This window comes from Bidens hawaiensis, unplaced genomic scaffold (assembly GCF_021521415.1).
Source record: "Bidens hawaiensis isolate Kalapana, Puna unplaced genomic scaffold, B.hawaiensis_p1.1 tig00019786_1, whole genome shotgun sequence".
Lineage (NCBI taxonomy): Eukaryota > Viridiplantae > Streptophyta > Magnoliopsida > Asterales > Asteraceae > Bidens > Bidens hawaiensis.
The window spans coordinates 167,980-184,147 of record NW_027492998.1 but is presented as its reverse complement, the minus strand read 5'-3'; the positions used below and the strand labels follow the sequence as shown (position 1 = coordinate 184,147).

The following is a 16,168-nucleotide window of genomic DNA, read 5'->3' as shown; positions in this document are numbered from 1 at the left end:
TCTAATGCTGCTCAACAAACTCAAGAACAGATTTTTGAAGATATTCTCAAACACGACTAAAATCAAGCAATAAACCAAGGGGGAGATTGTTGGGCTATATTTATGGTTTATGCTTTATTTTTGGGCTTAATTGGGCTATAATATGTAAACCGAAATATATTGATTTCAGTGGGCTTTAGTTTGTTTTGGGCCTAGGTTGGTAGTCTATATATATGATGTATGCAACTCATTGTAGGGGGGTTCTAGGTTGTTCGTCTTTTGCAACTCAATCGTGTAAGTGATTAAAGGCTTAAGCACCCGACGTATAATATACCTGTGTTTTGAAGTCTCTCTATTGTGTTCTTCTATTTGGTTTTACGTGAGATATTGTGCTTTGTATAGAATCGGCTTGAGATTAGTTTCCGCCTAATCTTCAAGTATACTGATATCACATTGAAAGATCTGTCGTGGGACTTACATTAATAAACAATTTTATAGTAAAAAACATAAGCGGGTCATGGGTCACAAAATCCAGATAGCTTTGAAACGGGTTATAACATATCATTTATTTATGAAACCCTTTCATCATCAAACCCTAAGTATATTATTAACTTTTTTACAATAAAGAAAATTAAAATCCAAAAAATAAATATTAAAAAACAAAAAATGTAAAACAACCATTCTATCAAGCCATCAGATTGCTTTATTTGTAAATGAAGGTTTCTTACGCATTTGACCCGAATTCACGGGTAAAGGTCTCACCAAACCCAGATAGCTCTTAAACGGGTTATAACATCTCATTATATTAAAAATTAATCTCATAAAATATTTGATATGAAAATCCTATAAAATAGGGATATACTAAAATTTAATATCCTATTTTATTTTAAAAAAGATATTATTTATAATTAAGAAACAATTTTATAATAAAGAAAATAAACAGGTAATTGGTATCACCAAACTCAGATAGCTTTTAAACCGGATTATAACATATCATTTATTTGTGAAACCATTTTATCATCAAACCTCAAGTATATTAATTATTAACTTTCTTACAATAAATAAAATTAAAATCCAAATATACATATATAAATATTAAAAACGAATAATGTAAAACAACCTTTTTAATACGAGGGATAAAATCTAGTAAGAATATATATATACTTCCTATTCAGCTATAAATTCCCTTGATGGTGATTGCTCCCGTTTAGACAAAGATTGATACAATCTAGGACCCGACCCAACAAGCACAACAAACCCAGCAGCCCACAGTAGCCCAAGATCTGGCCCAAACCCAAGACCCAAACAAACTTGAATGTAGTTGCAACTGATCAAATATGAAGTAGTGGACATGTTTACTTTATGCATGCATATAGATAGGCCATGTTTCCCTTTTTTGTTGCTAAAATAAAGTGCATGTAGGATAGGTAGTTATTTCCCCTTTTCTATTTAAGCTTGTAATTGCATTGAGAAAAAAGATGAGAAAATTGTTCCAAAAAAACTTGTCTAGTCTTCTTCTTCTTCTTGGGAGTTCTTAGGCTTACTCAAAAAGCCTAACAATTTGGTTCTTTCATTCACGTCTCTACCTTCCGCCATGCCTCCACGCAAATATACCTCCACCTCCGACGACCTCCCACCTTCCATCACCGACTAACTTGCTCAATTAATTGCCGTCACCACCAACCAATTTGCCACGCTAATTAACGTCACTGAAAACCTTCATGCCAAACTCGATGCCCAATCCGCCACCACTGCTCGCCTCGTTAACCATGTCACCGAATTATCCGATTCCATTAACACCGAAACTCCTTTCAACGACCATCCCCGTCAACAACCCGATCGTCAAGACCCACCTGCCAACAACTTTAACCGCCACCCACGTCAACCGAAAATCACCCTCCCTCTATTCGATGGTTCCAACCCTCTCTGATGGATCTTTCAAGCCGATAATTACTTTACGTATTACAACATGCCCCCCGGTGAACGTGTTTCCTTAACCGCTTTCAACTTTATCGATGACGCCCTTTCGTGGTACCAACATCTTGCTAATAACGACCTTTTAGCTACGTGGACGGATTTTAAACACGAAGTTGAACTCCGTTTTGGTCCTTCCACCTATGAGAACCACGAAGCTACCCTCTTTAAACTTCAGCAAACCGGTTCCGTTGCCGAATACCAAACTGAATTCGAGAAAATCAGTAACCGAACCATCGGTTTATCCCCACAAACCCTCCTTAATTGCTTTATTTCGGGCCTTAAACCTGACATCCGATCTGAATTGGCAATCCTTAAGCCCACCACACTACACGATGCTTGTGGACTTGCTAGAATTTTGGAGGATAAACTACACCTACACCTACTGCCCTCTAAAACCAACACCTTTTACCTATCCAAAACTTCTCAGCCATCTCCAACTTCTTTGATTACCACCCCTGCACCCTCGTCGGGTAATCCACCGATATTAACTACACCAACAGCTGCTACAACCACCTTACCCACTGCTCGTTTGACGCCAGAATAAATACAACAGCGTCGCGCTGCGGGGTTGTGTTTCCGTTGTCCCGAAAAGTACGCACCTGGTCACCGAAGCAACCCGCCTCAATGTCTGCTTATTGTCGATAATTTGGCAGATATACCAACCGCTACTCAGCTTCCTTTGCTCGAAGATAACACCACAGTTCCACACTTCCTCAGCTTAACCCCGGCACTTTTTTTTGGTTTGGCTACGACAACGTCGTTACGCCTCACCGGATTCATCAACAATCACCCTATTAGCATTCTCGTTGATTCGGGTAGCACTCACAACCTCATTCAGCCGTATGTTGCCTTGTTATTGCAACTCGCCGTTCAGCCCACACCACCGTTTCCGGTTCTCGTCGGCAATGGTGAGCCTATCCAATGTCAAGGTTTCTGTCCCAATGTCCAAGTTACACTAAACAAGATCTCCGTCCATATTCCACTATTTCTTTTGGCCTTTAAGGGTTATGAACTCATTTTAGGTTTTGATTGGCTTCGTTCCTTAGGCCACATCACCGCTGATTTTTCGGTTCCATCACTCACCTTCTGTCACAAGGATCGCACTGTTACTTTGCAAGGAAACAAACCGACAAGCTCTGCCACTCCAACCGGTATTACTATTGCCGACCTTGAGGACAAGGTCATTTCTCAGGGGGAGGGTATTGATACAATCTTGGACCCGACCCAACAAGCACAACAAACCCAGCAGCCCACAGTAGCCCAAGATCCGGCCTAAACCCAAGACCCAAACAAACTTGAACGTGGGAAAGTTGCAACTGATCAAATATGAAGTAGTGGACATGTATACTTTATGCATGCATATAGATAGGCCATGTTTCCCTTCTTTGTTGCTAAAATAAAGTGCATGTAGGATAGGTAGTTATTTCCCCTTTTCTATTTAAGCTTGTAATTGCATTGAGAAAAAAGATGAGAAAATTGTTCCAAAAAAACTTGTCTAGTCTTCTTCTTCTTCTTGAGAGTTCTTAGGTTTACTCGAAAAGCCTAACAAAGATGTTGATGTTTGCTAAAAAAAATCCAAACTAATTCATGATGTGTTCATGGCTTAAAACTCTAGCCCTTTTGGTACAAATCAACTTCATTATTTTCCTCAATAGCAATTAAACCAACTTAATTCCCAGTCCTTGTTTTCGTCTACTAGTTGTACAACAATATCCATAATCATAACACCTCTACAATCTATATTATCAACCCAACCGGTATCTTTCCATTTTATTTGTTCTTCTTTTTCGATGGATCAGAGAAGAGTAGTGGCGGATTCACTTAGGTGGTGTTTGTTTTTTTACAAAAGATTTTCCCGGCCTCTTTTGTCTGCAACGCGCAGACCACGCGTAGACATTGCCCTCCGCAGACTGTTTGTTTTTTCGAAGACGTTACATTAAAAAACGTCCGCGCGCCCTGTTGTTGGTGCAGGCTTGGACCATAGTCTTCCAGCCTCTTCTAAACTCATTATTTCCATCAGATATCAATTAAGTTATTAAGTTTTTGTTAATTGAATTCTTGTTAATTGATTTGTTCAATTGTGTTGTTAATTGATTAGTTTTTTTTTTCAATTATAATTTTACATAATTGTTCAAGTATTATTAGTTTTTAGTTGAGAAAAGTTTGTAGAAAGTTAAGGATTATAAAAGGTCTATAGAAAGTTTTTAGTTGAAAAAGGTTTATAGAAAGTTTAGGTTTATGTCATCGGCTTGTGAGTTGTTTTAAGCTCGAGTTTTGGCTCGTTTCATTCATTATGTATGAACTATGTACTTTCAAAAACAATTGAAGAAACTTTTGAAGGAAAAAACATTCACATGGAAAATTGTTAATTTAAGTTTTATAATTTGCTAGTTCTGAGGTATAAAATTTGGATTTATATATTTTTAATTGTTGCTAGATAATTTGTGTTTTTGGTATAGAGCTTATATTGAAAGTTTTAGCAATCTGCAGACGTTAAAAAACAAACAGTCTTCTTTTTGTAGAGTGCAGAGGTTTGGTCCACCTTTTCTGCTACAGATGTCTGCAGATGTAGTCCGCAGACTGCAGACATTTTACCTCTGAAAAAACCAACAGCACCTTAATAAGTAGGGGTAGCATCCGCTACCCCTCAACTTTTCGTCGACATTGTAATTTTTTTTCCTTTTGGGTCATTTTCGTATTTCGCTACCCCTAAAAATTTTTTTACGTTACCCCTATTTGTTAAAAGGCCAACCAATTTAAGAATTCAAATTAAATAAAGCCCAAACAAATTTGTAGCCCAAAGCAAATAAAAACAAATCTTTTTTTTTATTTTGTATAAACGATAAACATTAAATAGAAACAGACTCAGGCATGAACAAGCTTAATAGAATATCATATTTTAAAAGTTCAAATCAAATAAAACCCAAAGCAAATAGAAATCATTAACTTTTTTCCTTTTGCTTGAATGAGAAACATCAAACAGAAACAACCATAATCATCATTTTGAGGTTGAAAATTTTAAAACGGTTTTGGATATGCAAATTCAAGACTTGGAAATAGATTTAGTGAAGTCTTAACTAGTTTGTTATAAAATATGTTTGGTTTAAATCTTGAGATTCGTTTTACAAGATTGTCATATCTAAGATAGTGGCATTTTCGGAAATGTGTTTGAATGATTTTAGTAATGAAAAAAATATGGTGTAATTTTTTTATCACACTTTAAAGAAAGATGATACATTTTCAAATTTGGGTGAATGTGTGAGTGTGACCATAGTTACCGAATTCGCCAAAAGACCCGCGAATTGCGAATTGGTTGGCGATGAACCGAAACGAAATTCGTCACGTACCGGTTCGCTCCGATACAGCGTACCAAAAGAACAAATTCGGTGTTTTAATTCGCTCTGTGTCAATTTCTATCGGAGATGCTGCCATTTTTTTCGGAGAAAAGAGGAAGGTGGAAGAGAAAAGGCAGCTACATCATGTGGTGTTATTTTAGGTTTTTATAACTTTAGTGAATTTGACATTTTACCCCAATCTTTCACTAGTTTATATTTAGCCCCTAAAATTTATAATATTTTACCTAAAAATAATTAAATATGTAAAATTAGTTTGTTTATTTTAACAATTAGCCTATTCTATTTTCACTAGTTTACATTTGATCTTTAAAGTTATAAATTTATACATAAAAAGTATAAATTACCATTAGATATATAATTATGTTTAAATAGTTATTTTTTATTTGGGTATATCGAACCAAACTACATGGTAAACCGTACCGGTTCGTACCGAAATGAACCTACCCCCTTCGTACCGAATACGCTACCTTTAGCGAATTGTGTACCCGAACCACGTACCCGTACCGGAGCGAACCGCAAATTAGGTAACTATGTGTGTGACCTTGCTCGTGTAATGGTGGAAGCGGAAAGCACGTCACGTTTTCTTTTGTTTGTCAAATATTGAAGCTAGCGTTGGTTTTACCGGTTGCAACCGCAACCGTTGAAATATGTTTTTCTAAAATGAAACTTATCAATACGGGTTTGCGTAAGTGAATGGGTGATAAATATTTGAACAATGCTTTAATTTATGCAGCGAAAGAGAAAGACTTGATAAAGTAAAAGAACAGGGTGTAATGGCTCAATTTCAAGCTTTAAAAAACCGTATATGAGAAATTTGCACCTCATGTATCATGCTTCTATTTTGTTTTATTTACATTGTATGAAAAACGGCAAAAAAATATTTTAACGTTACCCCTAAGATTTAAGTTTATATCCGCCACTGAAGAAGAGATATTGATGTTGAACCCAAGACTTCAACACAGTACCCAACTTTAACATGATGGCCCTCCCATAAACTATAAACTATCTTTACACTTGATTAATTAAATTACTGTAGTATCAGGCAAAGGAATTTCTTTTCCCTATTTCATGATCCTGCACATGTTCCAAAACTCTTATTTCCACCGGAAGTATCACTCTTATGTAGATCACTTTCATGAGTGTAATTAAAGGACGATTTATGCAAGTGATCCTGATATTATTTTCTTAACACTAATTGGCGGATGAAACCTACCAAAAGAGAAAAAGTAGCATGTCTTTGTCTCCAGTTGGGTTTTGTGGACTGTGGCCCTCACATAATACAACCACCAAATTATTGGTTTTACCATTCGTACTTCCATGTCAATCCCTTGATAACTATCATTTTTATATGCAGCCTTCTATTGACTTTAGCTTCAAAACCTAAAATGGAATGTGTAATAATTATGTGGATACGTATTAATTAAGGGGTGAGATCACATACACAGGTTGGGACGAGTATCAAAACTGATCTTATACTCGTCTGTCAATAAGAAAACCGAATGCATTAGCATACGATGTATCATTTGTTAGTAGTCCCATGTATGTGTTTTTCTTTTTCAATTTTCAATTCATATTAAACCAATTATTTTTCTCCACCACACCTACAATCGCATTCCATCCAATTATAACTCACCCAACTTAGCAATAAACGCACACGTCCCTTTTGCCACCTTGGCGCTTACATATTTTGATTTTCCCTTTTCACATAACACATAGCCTTACTAGAAGCAACTTTAATATCTCTTAGATGGAGGGAAAATGTCTCATCCTCGCCAAACTCGGCTTTAATAGATACACTTGTTTTTATATATGATTAAGCTATTCTAGAAAGAAGGATAAAAATGACAAGAATGAGAATGATTTGACACCTAAGAATACCCTAAAAATAATAAAAACTTAATAAAAAATCATGAGCAACTTTATAGAATAGTAATCAACTTTTATTATTGTACCAATTTGGTTACCATAACTTTTTTTGTCACAATTAGGTACTCACAAGTTTTTTCTTTTTTCTTTTTTTTTTCGATCACTCAACTTTCACCTATATACTAATCAAAGTTATTTTTTACTATTTTGGTAGGTTATTATGATGGCATGGAATATTTTCATTTAAAAAAAAATGTTAATGATGACGTGGACTGGTGACAGGGAATTTAAAATTGGTCACATGGATTTTGTTAATTAATAAATTAAAAAAATTCGGAAAAACATGTTTTTTTAATTATTAAATTTTGAATAAATTTAGTTTCTTTTCTTGAAAAGCATCAAATTTAAATTTCTTTTATTAAAAATACAGAGCGTAAAAAGATTAGTTCTTTTTTCAAAAAACATCAGTATTCATTTTTTTATTAAAAAATCTATTTTCAGTTTTATTAAAAAAATTACGTTATTTTAAGTGTTAACTATAATATCCATGTCACTAATTATAAATTCCATGTCACCAATAATAATGTACATTAAAATGCCATGATATCATAATAACTTATCAAAATGGTATAAAAAACCTTGATTGTTACATAGGTGATAGTTAAGTAATCGAGACAAAATGTTAGTGAGGCATGTAATTGATAAAAAAAAGTTTGTGAGTAACCTAATTGAGATAAAAAAAAAGTTAGAGTAATTAAATTGGTATAATATGAAAAGTTTGTTATTATTCTGTTAAGTTTTCCCTAAAAAATCATAACTCAGAATATTAAAAAAAAGGTAAAAAAAACAAAGATGCTCCTTCCGTTGTCCTTGTTCAAAAGAAAACGAAAAGAAAAAAAAACCACGATGCTGTGGAACAAATATCAATGTATGTTTTTATTTATTATTGTGCCTTTTTTTTATTTTCATTATTATTGTGTCTTTTTTTTCTTGACATCGTGATATATTGCTTAACATTGTGTTATATTTTACTTGGTATTGTGTTATATTTTGCGACCTGTTATGTTTTTTATTTATCATTGTGCTTTTTGTTTATTTCGTCATTGTGTCTTTTTTTCCTTAACAATTTTTTTTGAACGAGAAAGACGAGGGAAACATTTTAAACTATTTTTATTTTTTTCATTTTATTTACAATTTGAGTTGTGATTTTTTTTTATTAATTCTTTATTTTTTGAGTGGGTGGGGTGGGGGTGTTGTTTAGGTCACAAATTCTTCATACAGTACTCATCTTGACCCTGTTTGTATTCTAACATTTTCCTTTTCATATAATCTTATTTGAAAATGTTAGCAGCTTAAAAATTAAACATTTAGATTGTTATAAATCTAGTTTATATCTTATTTGAAAATGTTAGCAGCTTAAAAATTAAACATTTAGATTGTTATAAATCTAGTTTGTAATTAACATTCCAAGTTGATTTATGGGATGAGTTTAAGGCCTATGGGTATACTTTAACGCCCAAAGGCGTTAAAGCTGAGTTCGCAAGGTTAACGAGTGGCATACCACTCCCTTCATGGGTTAAGAGGGGCTTAAATGCTATGTGGGTTAAAAGGCCTTAAAATCCTCTTCACACAAAACCACAATAATTTAAGAATCAATTTAGCATTAAATAAAGGGAGGTAAATAAGGTTAAACAATTTCCTTATGATGAGATGGACTAAAATTGAGTAAAATAGGTGATGTGGCGTCTATACGAAGTTAAAAAGCTTGAATGTATACCTCATGACCTACGTTCTGAGTTAGGTTAACGAGTGTCGCAAAGACCTGGCAATTATGGCCCGAATGTATAACTTTGGGTTAATTTGGACTTTCATAAATGTAGCGCACTTATTTGGGTGAACTGTAAATTCTTCATGCATCAAAATGGACATCTTTGAAATTTTTAAAAAGAAAAAGGCTTTACAGGTCAAGTTGGGCTGAAACAAAACAACGAATGAAACATTTTAGGTTATTGTTGCGTTCAACGGGAAAGTCTGGTCTCACATCTGGTTAAATTGTAATCAGAATGAAGACCATACAAGAGGGATACCCAACAGACTGAGAAACCCACAAACCCGATGGGTGTAATAGGTTCCAAAAAGTAAGGGACTAGCCATCTAACACAGTTTTACAATGAGACTAGATTAACACAACTACTCTGTAGTTGGAGATGAATCCAACCAAAAATAGAACGAACATGTTTACCAAGCAGAAAAATCTTTGAGTTCGTGTGTTCCAGCGCCTACTTTTCTTTTCTTTACAACAACATTATTACCATCCAGTGCCGATGTTGAATCAACCTTGGCCGTCCTTGCTTTCAAGTATTTACCAACACCAACACCACCAGCACCAGAAGCTTCGGCTTCGGCTTCGGCTCCGGTCCCAGGATTACTGTACCATGATCCTATCTTCTCCTGAAAATGAACAAGCAAAATTATTAAAAAAAATGAAAAAAAAAAAACAGATGGTATAAACAAACTAACGTTCTCTTCATCCACCACAGGCTCGTTCTTTTCTTCCTCCTCTTCTTCATCGGGTTCCGAGTAAGGATTCACAAATACCGATACACTAATTATCTTAATCTCTTCCTGCACAATTAATATGTTATAACATGTGTGCATGATATCGATAAACTGGTCCATTTAACTGAAATAACCGAACCCAAACAAAAATCAACGGTTTGGTTTTATGTTTTTGTAAAAAAGAAAACATATTTTCGGTTAAGATTCGGTTTTGCATGTATTAAAACCACAAAAACCAAATCGAAATTATGAATTTTAATAATTAATTTTGAATGTCAAGTATTTACAAGAAACTAATAGATAGTGTAATCACAGTTTTCGTCTGCTTTATATTTTTACATGACTGAAATACCCTTCGCAAGACACATGACTCGAGCTAACAGAAAAAACTAATACCCGTTGATGAAAAGACGAAATGTGCAAACATTTTAATACATAAAGAGCATATCTTGTTAACTCCTTAATTTAAGGGCAATTTCTGAAAAATGGTATACCTAAAGAAAGAAAAGTGTAATTTACTCCAAAATATTTAAGGCTAAAATGAATAATAATCAATTAATTAACAAAAGATTTAGGACCAAATTCGTTATCATGGGCCAACATTTCTTATTCCCCACAAACTTCAAGCCCAAATGGTAAAACCCAAAAACCAAAAACCGGAAAATTTAAAGCTATTTCATTTTTATAAATAAATTGCAAAAAGATAGCTGACTGTCGAATCATATAATGAACGACAAGATGAAATAATTCTAAGTCAATAATACTAACCAGGGGTCGATCATCATTATCAACAGGGACTTTCTCCATAACTGACAAAGTTGTTAAACCTCCTACAACTCCACCGACAACCGTATGCTTGAAATTTAGATGATTTGCTGACTTATACAAGATAAAAAACTGTGAGCCGTTAGTGTGGGGCCCACTGTTCGCCATGCTAACAACGCCTCTACCAGAATGAAGCAGTTTTGAGTTTACTTCATCTTTAAAGGGCTTTCCCAATATAGATTCACCTCCTTTACCGGTCCCAGTTGGATCACCACCTTGTATCATAAAGTTCCTGAAAATAAAGTGAATTAAGAGTTGAATTAAGAGTTAAACGAGCCGAGCAGAGACTGAGCTCGTTTAGGCTCAAGCTTTTGTTGTTTACCTTAAGAGAGTTCGGCTTGTTTAGAGCTCTATTTTTAAAGCTCAAGCTCGGTTCATGAGTAGCTGTGAAAATGAGCCAAGCCGGCTCGTGAACTACTCGAGATCGGCTCGTTTTGAAACCAAGCACGATATGACTCGCGGGCCTAACGTCCAAGCCTAATATTTATATGACTATTATTAATGTATTTAATATACATATTTATTATATATAAAATTATGATGAATATAACTATATAAGATAATTAGGTAATATACAAAAACTATAAGTAAAAATTAAATAAAGATAATTAAAAATGTATATAAAAATTATGTTATATATAAAAACTATTAATAAAGATAAATAAAAATGTATATAAACTGTTGAGAGAACTTCGGTTTGGTCCATGTGGTTTCTTAAAATTATCAATTTTGGTCCAATAGTTTATTTTAGGCTTTTATGGTACAATACTTTCATTTGACTATCCTATTTTAATCCAATCCGTTAACGCCATCCACCAACCGTTAGTTAATACAACTTTGAGGGGGTTTTTGTATTTTTCACATACTTTTATTCATATAATGTCATATTAGCGAAATCAACTGGAATGTGTGTGAAGACTTGTTTGACATAATACCTTAAGTTGTAAACGAGCCGAACATCTAACAAACGTCCAGAGAACCATTCGGTGGAAAGTTTGTTTATGTTCAACTGTTTAATAAATGAACAAACATGTACAAAAATTTTCGTTCGGTAAGCTTAACGAGCGAACACAAACAAAGGTCGCGCTCGTTCAATAGTGCCCGTGGACCGTTCGGTAATGTGTTCATTTACGTCCGTTTGGTTACATCCGTTTACGTGCGTCTGATTAGGTTCGTAATTCATTTATGTCCGTCCAGTTAGGTTCATGTATTGATATTTTACTATTAATATTTTTATTTATTTGTTTTGCTACCCTCATATATTTTCGAATTATTATGTAATCATGTACTATTACTATAAATATTTTTATGTGAACTTATGTTTATATATTTGAATTAATACGTAATTGTTTATGTTCGTTAGTGTCAAATCTGTATGTTTGCTAGTGATGGCCCGCTAGGGTCGTTTATGTCCAGTTGTCCAAAGTATGTAAAAAAATACAAAAAAAACCCTCGAAGTTGTATTCACTAAATGTGGGAGGATGGGGTTAAGGGGTGGGCTCAAATTGATAGTCAAATGAAAGTATTGTACCATAAAAGCCTAAAATAGACTTTTGGACCAAAATTGATAATTTTAAATTATTATTAATTAATGGGGTATATATGATTCTTTTAACTATTTTGTAAACATATATGATATCTTAATTGGTTTGTAAGGGCATATATGATATTTGAAGTTTTGCTTGGATATATATAATAATTAAAATGTTTGTAAGGGTATATATGAAATTAATCCATTTATAATTTAATATATTATATGTATTATTAAGTTTTATCATAATTTATATAATTTAATAATCATTGTATAAATATATAGTTAACATATTAATAAAAATATTAGCTTAAGCTCAGCAGCTTGGTTCGAGCTTGATACATGAAGCTTGGACTCGAGCCCAAATTATTAAATGCGCGCCAATAGAAACTTAAGCTCGGACTTGTTAAGCTAGGCTCGATTCGAGTTTTTTGTGAGTCAATCTCAAGTAGCTTACGACCAGCTTGGCTCGTTTACAGCCTTGATAACAAAGTATAAGAATTTAAATTGAAACTCAAAAGAAAACAATATAAGAAAAAAAAATACCTTATATTTCTGTGAAAAACTACCCCGTTGTAATATCCTCGTTCACATAAAGTGATAAAGTTCTCACATGCTCTTGGAGTTATATCACAATGTAGTTCTATGTTTAAATTACCATGTGTAGTATGCAACTGAACATAACCTTTTTTCTTGGGGTTTTTCTCAACTTTCACATATTCAAACTCGTTCTTTGTGACGGGATCGTATGATGTAGACGTAAAAGATCTAGACGTTGCCCCACTTGTGTACTGGCTCTTTACCTATAAAACAAATTCTCATCAAGTCAACATTGGTAATCATGTCGGGTTGGTGGTTAGAACTAATCTCACAAGTCAACAAGTCAATATAGGTCAGTAGGTCACTTTTAAAGGTTTATACGTAGAAAAAAAAGTTAAAATAACTAACTTTAAATTTTATAACTTTTCATCTTTAAAGATACTACGGTGCTGTTTGTTTTTTCAGAGGTAAAATACTAAAATGTCTGCAGTCTGCGGATCACATCTGCAGATATCTGTAGCAGAAGAGGTGGACCAAACCTCTGCACTCTGCAAGAAGAAGACTGTGTTTTTTTAACGTCTGCAGACTGCTAAAACTTTCAATATAAGCTCTATACCAAAAACACAAATTATCCAGCAACAATTAAAAATATATAAATCCAAATTTTATACCTCTGAACTAGCAAACTATAAAACTTACGTTAACAATTTTCCATGTGAATGTTTTTTCCTCCAAAATTTTCGTCAATCGTTTTCGAAAGTAGATAGTTCATACATAATGAATGAAACGAGCCAAAACTCAAGCTTAAAACAACTCACAAACCGATGGCATAAACCTAAACTTTCTACAAACCTTTTTCAACTTAAAACTTTCTATAGACTTTTTATAATCCTTAACTTTCTACAAACTTTTTTCAACTAAAAATTAATAATACTTGAACAATTATGCAAAATTATAATTGAACAAAAAAAAACTAATCAATTGAACAAATCAATTAACAAGAATTCAATTAAAAAAACTTAATAACTTAATTGATATATGATGGAAAATGAGTTTAGAAGAGGTTGGAAGACTATGGTCCAAGTTTGCACCAAGAAGAGGGCGCGCAGACGTTTTTTAATGAAACGTCTTCGAAAAAACAAACAGTCTGCAGAGGGCAATGTCTGCACGCTGCAGACAAAAGAGGCCAGGAAGATCTTTTGTAAAAAAACAAACACCACCTAAGTTCTCAAAAACCCTTTAAACAGGTTCACAAGTCAATCCACTTATTAAACGGCTCGTATTCGGGTGGACCCATTGTTTAGACGGGCCGTGTTCGGGTTGAGCTGTTTACTAGAACAAATCTTGTTGAGCCAACCCAAAACATGTTTTTGCATGTTGCCTTATGTTATTTATAAAGTTAAAAAGAAAGCAGACCATTTTAGCGTTGACAGGTGTCCGATCACCTGACATATGCATAGCAATTCTGGCAGCAGTTTTATCACTTGAAGCTGCTTTTGCAGCTGCAGCACTTCTTCCATGAACAGAAGCAGATGCAGCATCAACAATACTGAAAGCCGGTTGTTGACTTTTGACTTCACCATTGGACTTTGGGTTATCTTTAATGCGTTCTCTAGCATGAACAGAAGCAGATGCAGCATCAACAATCATGAACCTTTCAGTGGAAGTTCGTTTATTAATAAACAAACGGGCATGAACAGAAAGTTTAGTTCATGAAATTAAACGAACGAACATGAACACATGGCTCGTTCGTTCATTTATGTTTGTAAACATGTGCTTACATTCGTTAATTTAAATTTGTTTTATGAGTGGGATTTTACTGGGCATGATTGATTGATTGGTTCGCCAGCTTATGCTTGTTTAAGCTCGTTTCGTTAATAAGTTTTAACAAGTTTTTAGGCCCAATACATTGTTTTTTCAGATTACACTTAACTAATTTCAGCTAAGCTATGTTTGTTCATTTACGTCCATGAACCATTCATTTATATTGCTAACGAACAAACATATCATGAACAGGCTCATCTTCTTCACGACCAAACATGAACAAATGAACGAGAAAATCTGCTTGTTTAAGTTCCCATGTTTGAGCTCGTTCGTTTGTTAAACGAACAAACACGATCAAGCCATGGATGTGCTCGTTCAGTTCATTTACAACCCTAATCATCCTGAAAATTACCTTCATCATCAACTTTCAAGTTCTTTTTAACATGATCGAAATCTACCAGAGTTTTGTTATCAATCGTGTTTGGATTCTGCAAAAGCGGATATACATATAAGAAAAACCTCAAATATATTTATATGTAATGCATTACCTGAATAGTAATGATGTCTTCTCTTTTAAAGGGTTCATCAGTTAGAAGCTCCTTCCAGTTCTTCGTTTTAAGGTTGAGTTCTTTAATTGCCTTTGCAAAAGATAAAGATAGATGCAATTGATTTCAGATAGGAATTGTTTATAAAACATATATCATTAATGATTAAACAGGAGCAACCTCGTAAGAGAAGACGTTTCCGGTAGTCCTTATGGCAACAATATGTGTAAACTCTGTAAACACTTTGTTTAACACGGGACAATGATACTCTCCTGCAAAATAGAAGTTGATTCCTCAGAAGTTTAGAAAATTATAAAAGATTTGGCATTCAATGAATCCTCCATAAGTGTAACCGAATAGGTTGTGAACTGTTTGGCGGTAAGTTTGTTTATTTAACAAACAAAACGAACATGAACATGAATTTTTGTTCATTTAGTTAACCGAACACAAAAACATGTCTAGTCCGTTCATTTACAACTTAGTCTAGTTTTAATAACTTTTAGGCCAAAGATATTGTTCTTCACATTATATTTAACTGCTTTTAGCTCTGTTCATTTATGTGATTATGTCCATCTGTTTATGTTCCTGAAGGGTTCACTTATACTGTTTACAAACAAACATGAACATGTTCTTTTCTTAACGAACAAACAAACACGAACAGGAAAACCCTAGGTGTTTAAATGTCCGTGTTCGATTGTCTGTTTGATACTTTGGTTAACAAACACGCTTCGTTCGTGTTTGTTCACAAGCCTATGTAATCATACCTTCAGAGTTCTTGTGAAACGTTAGTGGAACGAGATCTTCTTGTTTAAGAGGATTTCCAGAAACAGGATGTTTTCCATACTTTCTTATGTAGGGAATGATGTGCCTACATCATAATATACATAAATAAGCTTAAACATATATAAAAATAGTTAGAAAGTTTGTTGATGCAAGGTAATGCTGAATATTACTGGTCACTCGGTAGCCCACTCCGTCTTCGTGATGAACATCCGATCTTTGCTGTGTTGCTTCTTCCCCATGATGATTATCTCCGGAGCCCTACGTCTTTCTTTCTTATACGCTACACGATTGATTTTTCAAATAACGCCAAATCTTTTTTATGTTTCTCACTCTTTTCACAAGCATTACTCAATTTTTCGAATCAAGCCATTGTCCTTTTCGTTTCTTTTTTCTCATATACGTCAAAAACAAACTTATTTTTAGCAATTTCCATCCTTGTAGTT

General features: G+C 34.0%; 1 pseudogene across 1 annotated transcript; it reads right to left on the bottom strand.

Annotated features, from left to right (window-relative positions):
• Positions 1 to 9,362: 9,362 nt before the first annotated feature.
• Positions 9,363 to 15,964, bottom strand: LOC143559186 (peptidyl-prolyl cis-trans isomerase CYP65-like; annotated as a pseudogene). Its single transcript, XR_013139895.1, has 10 exons — positions 15,707 to 15,964; positions 15,123 to 15,214; positions 14,946 to 15,035; positions 14,810 to 14,885; positions 14,637 to 14,658; positions 14,050 to 14,377; positions 12,640 to 12,896; positions 10,506 to 10,794; positions 9,699 to 9,803; positions 9,363 to 9,629 (listed from the first exon to the last, which is right to left on the bottom strand). The product of XR_013139895.1 is annotated as a peptidyl-prolyl cis-trans isomerase CYP65-like (transcript).
• Positions 15,965 to 16,168: the final 204 nt, after the last annotated feature.